Here is an 11,463-nt window from a genome sequence, read left to right as displayed (position 1 = left end):
AAAACTAGTAAAGCATGGCTTCTTTTTGGATGATTTATGGCTCTATTCTTTTGTTTATTGTCTTATTAACTAAGATTAGCTATTCTAGGGCTGTTTTCTAATTTACACAAATCACCTATACAGTCAGTGTCTGTAACTTGATATATGTGTACATGAATTGCTAAACATTTATAATTATTTACTGCAGGATAGTCATTCTATAAGGAAGAAATCTTTCAGAACTGAACATGTGCAGTTTAAAGAAAATTATATGTGAACAGCAAACATGAATATGGAATTTATAATAATATTTTGCTCTAACAATATTTTTATGTTTTTGGTTTTTTTTTAAGACAAGAAGTCTGGACTACCCCCAGGGGTTGAACAAGACCCCTGCCTGGTACATGGGGGATGTAACTTGTACATATATGAGTAGTTACTCCTCCTGTGCACTGGGTGGGGCTCTTGAATTTTCTCCGTACAGAAACAAATACCCGCTGATCCTGCCAGAAATTCAGTGAGCGTCTAAATTCCCGTTTGAACTGACAACACTGGAGGAGTTATGCAAATATAGAAATGTCTTGATGGATGGATGTCAGTCTGGAGGAGTGGGCATAATTAAATAAATATGTTTCTTCATAAGTAAATTGTGATATTGTTTTAATTCTCTTTTCCTTCCGCTTTTTCCCTTTCTCTGTCTTTTATTAAATAACTTATTTTCCGGTGAAAATCTCTTTTATGTAAAAAAGAACACAAAGGTCCTCCAAGGCCTATATGAAAGCCTAGAATGTTTGGTGACTCCGTGAAATAAACAACTCCTGAAATTCCTCTTGAACAACAATAGTGTGTGTTGCTGTAGATGTGCGTTTCATAGGGAGGGTAAATAAAATAGAAGAGAAGGAAACTGTCAAGGTTGGGCTCAGCCCTTCCTTCTCAGAGCTGGCCGCTCAGCTGTCGGCTAATTGCCAGCTACTATCTCTCCACAGTTACTCACCTGTTGATGATATCCTGCTCTTCAGTCCTGCCTACTTAAGCCGTTCAGCCCAGAGGATCTCTGCCTTCGCCTTAGTTTCTATGATGTTGATCATCTCCTGCGATTCTGTTAGACGTACTTTGCTGACATCCCTTCTGGCTCCAGATCCTGCTTGTTGTTCCACTACATTGATCCCTGACTTCAAGATATCGATGGGATTTTTCATATGATAAGCTACTGGTGTGTGGCTACCTCTATTAGTTCTGTAGCAGTTTTTGCAATGCACACTTTGACAATTCTGTCATTGATCTTAACTCAAAGTATATCTAAATCAAGGACAGGCAGCAGGAGAGCCATCGGCATAGTCAGTACTCTACAAGGGAGGAGTGCTATGGATACAGTTATAGCTGTAGTAATAACCATCATGATATCAGATGTCCTACATGGTTTTTGCAGAAGATCGTCTCTGGGATTGGTGACTCCATTAGGTATACAGGGTCAATGTCAGTCTGTAGCAGAATTACACTGCTAAGACAGATCAGCAAATGACTCTCGTACAGCACAGAGGGGGATCGTTGACCAGTGATGATCCTGAGGTCTGACTTCAGACCTTCTATACTGGAAACTTCACAGTTTAGTTTCCTTCAGAACCTCCCTATAGGGCCCCCTCCTATCCCAGAGCCCCATAGCAGGCACATAGGGGGTTTATTTACTAAAGGTAAATTTACTTTGCACTGCAAGTACAATTGTAAGTGCAGTCATCGTAGATCTGAGGGGGACATGCATGGAAAATAAAAAACAGTATTTTTGCTTGCACATGATTGGATGATAAAATCAGCAGAGCTTCCCCACAGATCTACAACAACTGCACTTGTAGTGCAAAGTGGATTTGCCTCTAGTAAATGAACCCCACAGACTGCTTTTTGGCTATAATTACACCACTGGCCTCCTTATTACCATATGAATGTACAAGTCAGTCTCTGGGGGGATGGTCAGTTTCACCCTGTAAAAAGTTTTTTTTCTCTTCTGTAAGTAAATTAAAAGTGTCCAAGTTTTAAATTTATAATTGGATTCTTCATCATCTTTGCTCCAAATGTGTTAAATAAAAAAAAATAAAAAAATACAACTTTTTAAGCAAACTGTGTGTACATGCCTACAAAGCAATGCTACAACATAGACCTCTATTTCATTATTAATAAAATAAATCAAATGATGTTTCAGATATTGTTTCTTCACTTGAACTTCTTAGTAAAATTGTAACTAAGTTAACAACAAAAATAAATCTGATAGACTCTTAAAGGGAAAAGTTCATATTCTATTTGTTTGCAAGTTTTGCTGGACATTTGATTGTCTGTATTATATGGGATTCGTTTTCTGAGGATTCACTTGGCCTGGTACGGTTCAGGAGTGAGGGGGCGCTCACTTGTCCCCACCCCCTTTTCCTAAGCCTTTCAGGCTGTGTTCTTGGATAGGGGTCTGGTATGGATTTAGGGGGCAACATTTTTTTTGGTGTTGGCGGTTCCCCTTAAAATCCTTGCCGGACCAAAGGGTCTGGTATGGTGTTGGAGGGGAAAACCATGCCATGTTTTTCATTTTTATTTTTTTGAGTGGGGTTCCCCTTCAAGATCATCAGAGCACAAGTAGCATGTCAAATTCGGATCAGTTAAGAAGGCGATCCGACTTCAGTGATATTCAATGGGTTGAAGTAGGATCAAAGTCAGACCAAAGTAGTGCAGGGAGCCCTTTCAAAGTCGGACCGACTTGTGTCAGACCAGTTATGACGGCTCTCATAGAGAAACAATGATTGTCACACGTCATGTGACATGAGCTCTCAATGTCGGAGCGTTTGTTGTACCAGTGTGAACCTGGCCTAAAACCTGGAAGCTGATTGGTTACTATGCACAGCTACACCAGATTCTGTCTGCACAAGTTTTAGATATCTCTCCCCTATAGAGGTTGTGGTATGTCAATATTTTTTTTTGACCTGTCCCTTGCACTACATACACATAATCACCAAGACACAACCAAATGCAGACAAATACATTTTCAAAAATCTTTGTTTTATTAACAGCCCATAGGGCCCAAAACCCATTACTTTGTTCTTTTTTTACACATTAGGGTCCAAACACTGTACGGTCACCTACATTTACAGGCCAATAGTGGCCAAATTTATAATCCACTGCAGTACAAAAGCACCATGTGATCAGGTGCGGGCTAACACAATACATTTGCGACCTGTGTTTGTGGTGTTGTTCACTTCTACATCTGCTGCAGATTGGAGTTTGTCTTACATGAGGTCTGAATTGCACAGGAACGCCCAGCGTGTTCATTTTCATGTGTTGGCATGGTTTGAACTGGCCCTCAAAGCTCACTGGACGGCATGCGGTTTGAACTGGCCCTAAAATATTTTACACCTGTAAATGGCTTTCCCTTCCTTGTACAACATTGCACTATTTGGAAACTGCAGTCGACTCCATTTCTTTATTTTTATATATTCCCATTATCTGATGGAATATATTTGCTTCGTGTGTGTAGAGACAGCTCCTCTAAAGCCTCGTACACACGATCGGATTCTTGGCAGACAAAGCTCCAGGCTTTTGCCTGAAAAGCGTGTGGCTGGATATTGTCTTGTATACAAACAACACAATTTTCGGCCAACACAAACATAGTGACGTACTACGTAGAATTTCAGCTCTTGAGCGCCACCCTTTGGGCACCTTCTGCTAATGTCATGTTTGGTGAGCATTGATTCGGAGCATGCGTGTTTGGACTTTTGTGTGACGGACTTGTGTACACACGATATGAAAATCTGACAACAGACCGCTGTCCGCCGAAAATTTATAAGCCTGCCATCCAACATTTGTTGGCCGAAGTTGGACAACAATTGTCTGATGGAGCGTACTAACAGTCGGATTTATGGCAAACGGTCTGTCATCGCACAATTCCTTGGTGAAAATCCGATCGTGTGTACGAGGCTTTAGGGTGTGTTTACTGTTAGCCGGGTCTTGTAATGTGGCCTCGTGTTTGATATGAAAGTCTCACCACACTAGATGTACGACAGACAACACTTTCACAGCATAATGTACACACAGCCCTATCTTTTTGCTGGATGAATCCACACTTCTCAGTCCAACAAAGTTTGGTATTAGGAAACTTTGTGATGTTGTCAGTAATAGGACTTTGCTGCAGTTTGATGGGTTGAAGTCCTTGTGTCCGTCTGCGAAACTCTCACCGGTTCCACTTATTGCAGTTTAGGCCTATCCAGCTCAGTTTGGTTGTGACCGGCTTCTTCTTCAATCTACTGACATTGATGCATTATTGTGAGATGACACTCTCTCTCTCTCCAAGGCACTATCTACTATTTATATACCAACTAGCAAACTTCTTACACCTTGTAGAAATGTTTGGGTTGCAGATGTTCCTAGACTGGGATGATATGTTGGAGGCTCCCTTTACCAGATTTAGTGTTAGCTAAGGGACCATCTGATCCATTATAAGTATTTATCTGACCCCAGCTAGGATGCCCACAGGTTAGGGTTGCCACCTCATCCCTTTAAACTCAAACACACATGAATTACACAGGTTCTGAGGCTAATTTTAATGCAGATAAGGCTCCTAGTGAGTTTAATTACCACCTTAATCATCCACAGAACCTGTGTAATTAATATGGGTTTGGGTTTACAGTCATGAGGTGGCAACCCTACCCACAGTATATAGCGCTCAATGCTTCAACGTGCTGCCATTGCTACTTTCCCAATGCTAATTTCATTAATATCTTCTGGGAGTGTCGAGCCATTGAACAGTACTTAATTGTCCATTCCCTGGGTACCGAGATAGTCCATAAATAATTCCTTTTTGTCATGGGGCATTTTTTTGGAGTAGCTCCTGACATCCCCCACACCTTCAGTACTTGCTGGAAATTACAAAGTGTATCCAGTTGGTTACTACTTTAGTTATAACCTGTACTATAGAGTTGTGTTTAGTTGATTTCATTGGCCCCCACAAAATCTATCCATACTTTAATTACATTATTCTTCTTCTATGCTAGAAAACTTTTTTTTTTCACAGAAACAAGCTACTGCTTTGGCCCTACCGGCTTGGAAAGCCTTGATACATAAGGCTTTACCATTTTATAAAGCCACATACTCTAATAGGGGGGTACCCACTAAATTCTAAGGTGTGGGGGTGGGGTTACCGCCACATCTACAGTGTCTGATAAACTATATTTGACTAAACATACCGCATGGACCACCCTTTTCAAGTCTGCTGATCGCATGTGTGATGCTTTGCAGGCTCCTAGTTAAGAAAAAAAAAATGTTAAATGCACATTATTTTCTCTGCAAATAGATGTGCATGTATCTTATTATTTTTTTTTGTTTGTTTTACAAAGATGAACTTCTGACATTAAGGCTCCATGCACACTGAAGCTCATAAACGTCCGTTTTTGGGAGTTTATGGGCTGTTAGAGGGGAGTTTGGGCATTTTTTTTTTTAAAAAGCCCATAAACTCCCCTCTATGTTATCCTATGTGTCCATAGCACACATGGACGTTTTTGGATGTTTATCAACAGTAGAGTGTTTGGGCTGTTTTCTGAACGCCATGAAATCGCGTTCAGGAGTCGTTTTTATGACCACAAAAAAAATGCCAAATGCTCATAAACGCTGATAAACGTTGATAAACGTGGCTCACCAGTATTTTTTAATGGTTTTTAAGTGAAAAAAAATAAATATATTTAAAAATCACTAAAAAATGCTAATGTGGAAAAACGCTAATAAACACGAGTGCAAAAATGTTAAAATAAACATTGCAAGACTCACTGTAAAGCTACTGGCGTTTTTATAATGTTATTTTAACTTCCAGTGTTCATGAAGCCTTAACACCCTCCATTTACCACAGCTGAATTCATTTGTTGATGTAATTAGACAGGACAGAATTTAAAGGTGTGCTTTTTTTATTTTTATTTTTATATGTCTTGCAATTGTACATAATGAAAGGCAGATGTGAAAGCATTACATGGTGTACAGATTTCTATGGGTGATAATAATACATTCATTACAATAAAAAATATAAAAATATAAACATTGGTTAAAAAAAGTTTTATTTGCCCAACAAACAAAACAAGTTTTATATTTTCTTTCTGCAGCACCACAATGATGTCAGTTCAGTTCCTTTATGGTAAAAATCTGATCTGGTATTTATGGAGTAAAGCCTCGTACACACGATACGATTGTTGGCAGGGGATTGTCTGTTGACACACTGTTGTCCTAAAATCTGACCATTAGTACACTCCTTTAGACCAGCGATCATCAAAACCGTCCTCAGGGCCCACTAACAGGCCAGGTTTTATGTATTACCTTGGGGGAGATGCAGACTAGAATACGGCAATCACTGAGCAGCAAATGATATCTCCTGTGATGGATTTCAGTTATCTTACAAACCTGGCCTGTTAGTGGGCCCTGAGGACAGGGTTGGTGACCACTGCTTTAGACAATTTTTATTCAACTTTCGGCCAACAAATGTTGACTGGCAGGCTAGTAGATTTTTCAGTTTTTCGGATGGTCAGTACACAAATCTGTCACACAAACGTTAAAAGTAAAAACACACATGCTCACGGAATTAGCAGAAGGGGCCCAAACAATGGATGGCTCTCCAGAGCTGAAATTCCTTGTAGTACGTCACTACATTCCTGTTTGTGACACGACAAGATCCTGGCACACCGCTCTTTTGGCAAAGCTCAGACTTAGGCCGCGTACACACGATCGGACTTTCCGAATGAACAAGTCCGTGCATTTGGAACGTGACTCACGTGCGACAGGTCTAGAATAGGAAGTCAATCTTGCCGCTTTTATCGGCGAGATTTGACACCTTGCGAGCCCCGTCGCGGGGCATACCAGGCCCTTAGGTCTGGTATGGATTTTAAAGGGAAGCCCCTATGCCGAAAAAAACGACATGGGGTTCCCCCCTAAAATCCATACCAGACCCCGATCTGAGAACGCAGCCCGGCCGGTCAGGAAAGGGGGTGGGGGACGAGCGAGTGCCCCCCCCTCCTGAACTGTACCAGGCCGCCTGTCCTCAACACGGGGGGGGTGGGTGCTTTAGGGGAGGGGGAGCCCTGTGGGGCTCCCCCACCCCAAAGCACCTTGTCCCTATGTTGATGAGGACAAGGGCCTCTTCCCAACAACCCTGGTCGTTGGTTGTCGGGGTCTGTGGGCTTATCAGAATCCGGGAGCCCTCTATAATAAGAGGGCCACCAGATCCTGGCCCCCCCCCCCCACCTTATGAGTATGGGGTACATTGTACCCATTCCCCTAGGGAAAAAGTGTCAATAATAAAACACTACACAGGTTTTTAAAATAATTTATTAAACAGCTTGGGGGGCTCCTCTGCTGTCTTCATGCTGCTCTCTTGCCAGCGGAGGTCCGGACTTCTGGGCTTCTTGTCTTCTTCCCTCTTCTCTAGATGTTAACACGACGATCTCTCCGGCTGGACTGCTCTCTGAGGGCTCCGTTGTGACTTATATAGGCGGAGACCCCACCCCTTTATGATGTCACAGTCCCTGGGCATGCTGGGACTGTGACGTTTTAGGGGACGTGGTCAACATCACTCGGTGACCACGCCCCCCATGTGTGGGCAAGTCTGTTCATTCTGAAAGTCCGCCATAACTCCGGCGCTCGTCCCCACCCCCTTTCCTGACCGGCCGGGCTGCATGCTCGGATCGGGGTCTGGTATGGATTTTAGGGGGGACCCCACGCCATTTTTTCGGCGTAGGGGCTTCCCTTTATAATCCATACCAGACCTGAGGGCCTGGTATGCCCCGCGTTCGCCGCAATAAGAAAATTTGTTTTTCCTATTGCAGCGAGCGCGAAATGCAATACCCTGCCCTTGCGTCTTATCTAGTCCGTTGGACCAGCACACAGACGAGCACACAGTCAAACTGAGTCCGACGGAAAGATTTCAAACATGTTTCAAATCTAGGTCCGGCGGGCTTTTGGGAAAAAGTCTGCCGGAAAAGTCCGCCGGAGCCTACACACGGTTAGATTGTCCGGCGGACTCTGGTCCGCTGGACCAAGTATGCCGGAAAGTCCGCTCGTGTGTACTCGGCATTAGTTGGCCAACAATCGTACCATGTATACGAGGCTTTAGGGTTTGCACAGCTCTTTACAATACAAGAGGGTTAGAAGGGCCCTGCCCATAAGAGCTTACACTCTAATAAAGATTAAACCTTTTATATTGTACACAACTTTCACAGCATGAAGCTGGGTACAGAATATGGTGAATATTCACCAGGCAACACATTGGAGGGGACGTATAAACCCCTCCGCACTGCACCACATTATATCATATTTAATTAACCACTTCAGCCCCGGAAGGATTTACCCCCTCCCTGACCAGAGCACTTTTAGCGATACGGCACTGCGTCACTTTAACTGACAATTGCGCAGTTGTGCGACGTTGCACCCAAACAAAATTGACGTCCTTTTTTTTCCCACAAATAGAGCTTTCTTTTGGTGGTATTTGATCATCTCCTGCGGTTTTTATTTTTGCGCTATAAACAAAAAGAAACTGCTTTTTTTTTTTTTTTTCAAAATTGTCACTATTTTTTTTAACTTTTTGCTATAATATCCCCCAAACAAATCTATAAAAAAACACATTTCTTTCTCAGTTTAGGCCGATTTGTATTCTTCTACATATTTTTGGTATAAAAAAATCGCAATTAGCGTTTATTGATTGGTTTGCGCAAAATTTATAGCGTCTACAAAATAGGGGATTTATGACATTTTTAGTATTTTATTTTTTATTAGTAATGGCGGCGATTTTTATCGTGAGTGCGACATTATGGCGGACACATCGGAGACTTTTGACACCATTTTGGACCATTGTCATTTAGTGCTATAAAAATGCACTGATTACTGTATAAATGACACTGGCAAGGAAGAGGTAAAACACTTGGGGGCGATCAAGGGGTTAAGTGTGTCCTAGAGAGTGATTCTAACTGTGGGGGGGATGGGCTACCACTGACATGACAGAGATCACTGTTCCCAATCACAGGGAGCAGTGATCTCTGTCATGTCACAAGGCAGAATGGGGAAATGAATTGTTTACATAGACCTCTCCCCGTTCTGCCGCTCCGTGACACGATCGCAGGCCCCAGGTGGACGTAGAGTCCGCGGGACCTGCAGGAATGATCGCGGAGTTTTTGTTGGGCACGCATGCCCACAATGCCGCAATTTAAAGGGGACGTATCTGTACGCCCATTTGCCCAGCTGTGCCATTGTTCTGACGTTCATCGTCATGCACTGGTCGGCATGTGGTTAAAACCTTTTCAGGGTCTAATTTTTTTTAGAAAAGATGCATAGTAATGAAGCAAAACATAAACCCCCCACTCTTCAGAATCCCCCCCCCCCCAATATAAATAAATACATTCATGAGTGTGGCTATCAGCAAGTTAGATTTCATTCACACAGAATAAGCAAACTATGGTAGAGTTCAAAATTGTAAAAAAATTAAATTGGACAAAACCCATACATGAAATGAAGTGTCAGCAGGTGTTTAGACAGAAAAATGTCCCCCCCCCCCCCCCCCCGCAGCAAATTGGTTCATACTTTGCTGGGTTTTGCCTTCCTCTGGATCAACTGTGTGTGTGTGTATAGCAATATGTATATTTATTGTTTCCCTTTTATTTGTTAACCTTTTTTTTGTTTTTTTAAACCTGACTAACATCGCATATAAAAACAGAATAGTTCTTTCATTGGAGGAAAAGTGAGGAGTTGTCTGTAGTAACGTTTTCCATGTTTCTTCTTCTAATAGACAAAACCAGATGAGTTCCTCCATCCAATAGGTGTATATATGGGCGGGGGGGTCAGTTTTCTTATATCAAGATTTTATAAATCATCAGACAGAGAATGACAGAAAAGGGTTAATCTGTGAAAGGGAGGAGCTACAGCTCAGTATGAATAGCTAATGAGAGAGAGGTCACGTGATTAGGGAGTGGGAAGGGTTTGGAGCACATTCATTGGTTGGTATCGGTCATGTGATGAGGGGGCGGGGTGAATGGTGACTATATCTTGGTGGAGAGGAGAAGCAGTTGACCATTTGTATGTTGGGAGAGGGAGGTGTGCTGTGTGGGATGGATATTATACCAAGATACAAGTTACTTGTAGGGAAAGTCTTGATTGATATATCAGCACAGAGATGACTTTTATCTCAGTATAGGGAGAGAACCAACTTGTATGAGAGTACAGGGAGCGCAAACAGGGGGATTTCTATATTGGAGACAGAGCTAGTAAGTAGGACTTGGTTGTCTCTTCTGAGCTTCTAGAAATAAGAGAAGATCCAGAAAGTCCAGTGTTCTGTGTAGGGAGCCACTGATACCAAAGTTGGATTTGGAAGGAGATCCTGAAGGCAATATTTTGGGATTGTGAATGGAATCTCCACCCAGTGTGTGTATAGCGCTCTATGGGTCATGTGGTTTATATAGGGTTTCATCTGCCTTTTTAAGCAGTAAATACAAAGTATTACACTCAGCTCCATACACACTACAGGCTCTTCCCATATAGTGATGGGTTTAGTCCTCAGCTAGGGGATTGGCTCATTAGCCCCCTCTGCTGCTCACCAATCCCTGCCCCCTCTACTTCTCACCATCATCTTATTATATTGTGTCCAGCAGCTCCAATAAGGTGGAATATACTTGGGGACATCACCCCTCTGATAACAACCATTGCTTTGTTCTTATTCTTTCATATTTTTTTTGTTCTATCCTGTACAATTAAAGACAAACCCTCCATTAGTGTCCGATTATAATTGGTGGTGTGTAATGATCAGCTTTATTGTTCCCCTCAGACCACTTAGACTATTGCTGGAGCTTCCCCCCACCAGCCAAATTTCCCAGGCTCTGCTATCACAGGTAGACAAAGTTTTGGCACAAATCCAGAACATTTGAGGAATCATTGATGAGAAATATCAACATTGAGTGTTATCCCATCACTGGAGGTGACCTCTGCAAACTGGATCTGTTCATCATGACTGAGATGAGAAGTCAAATACAGTAAAACCTTATACAAATGCTTTGGATTACAAGCATGTACATCAAAGCAAATTTCACCATAAGAAATAATGGGAACGTAATCATGTGTATAAAAACCTTCAATTGCGTCATAATAAAGCAGGACAGTTATTTGGAAAGTGATGGAGTGTATATTTTGTGTCTGTTCCCTACTGCAGTAGTTATTAATTTTGAGCCACTAATTAATATGAGGATAGGAGTTGCCTATCTATAATTTTTTGTCATTCACTGACCTGTTTTCTTTTTGTTTGCCAAGAATACTCTTCCATTTCCACCTTTTCTAAGTTCCTTCACCATGAGGAAGTAGTTCTGTACCTGTTGTAGTCCTTGTGGATAGGAGACCATTCTATCCAGAAGAACTTCCACATCATGGTCAATGGAGGCTGGAAGCATGGTTAAAATCTCAGACTAATAAAATTCTCAGCGATACCGGCCTTCCACTTGGGGG

Source organism: Aquarana catesbeiana, linkage group LG01 (genome assembly GCF_042186555.1).
Source record: "Aquarana catesbeiana isolate 2022-GZ linkage group LG01, ASM4218655v1, whole genome shotgun sequence".
NCBI lineage: Eukaryota > Metazoa > Chordata > Amphibia > Anura > Ranidae > Aquarana > Aquarana catesbeiana.
This window is presented reverse-complemented; position numbering follows the sequence as displayed.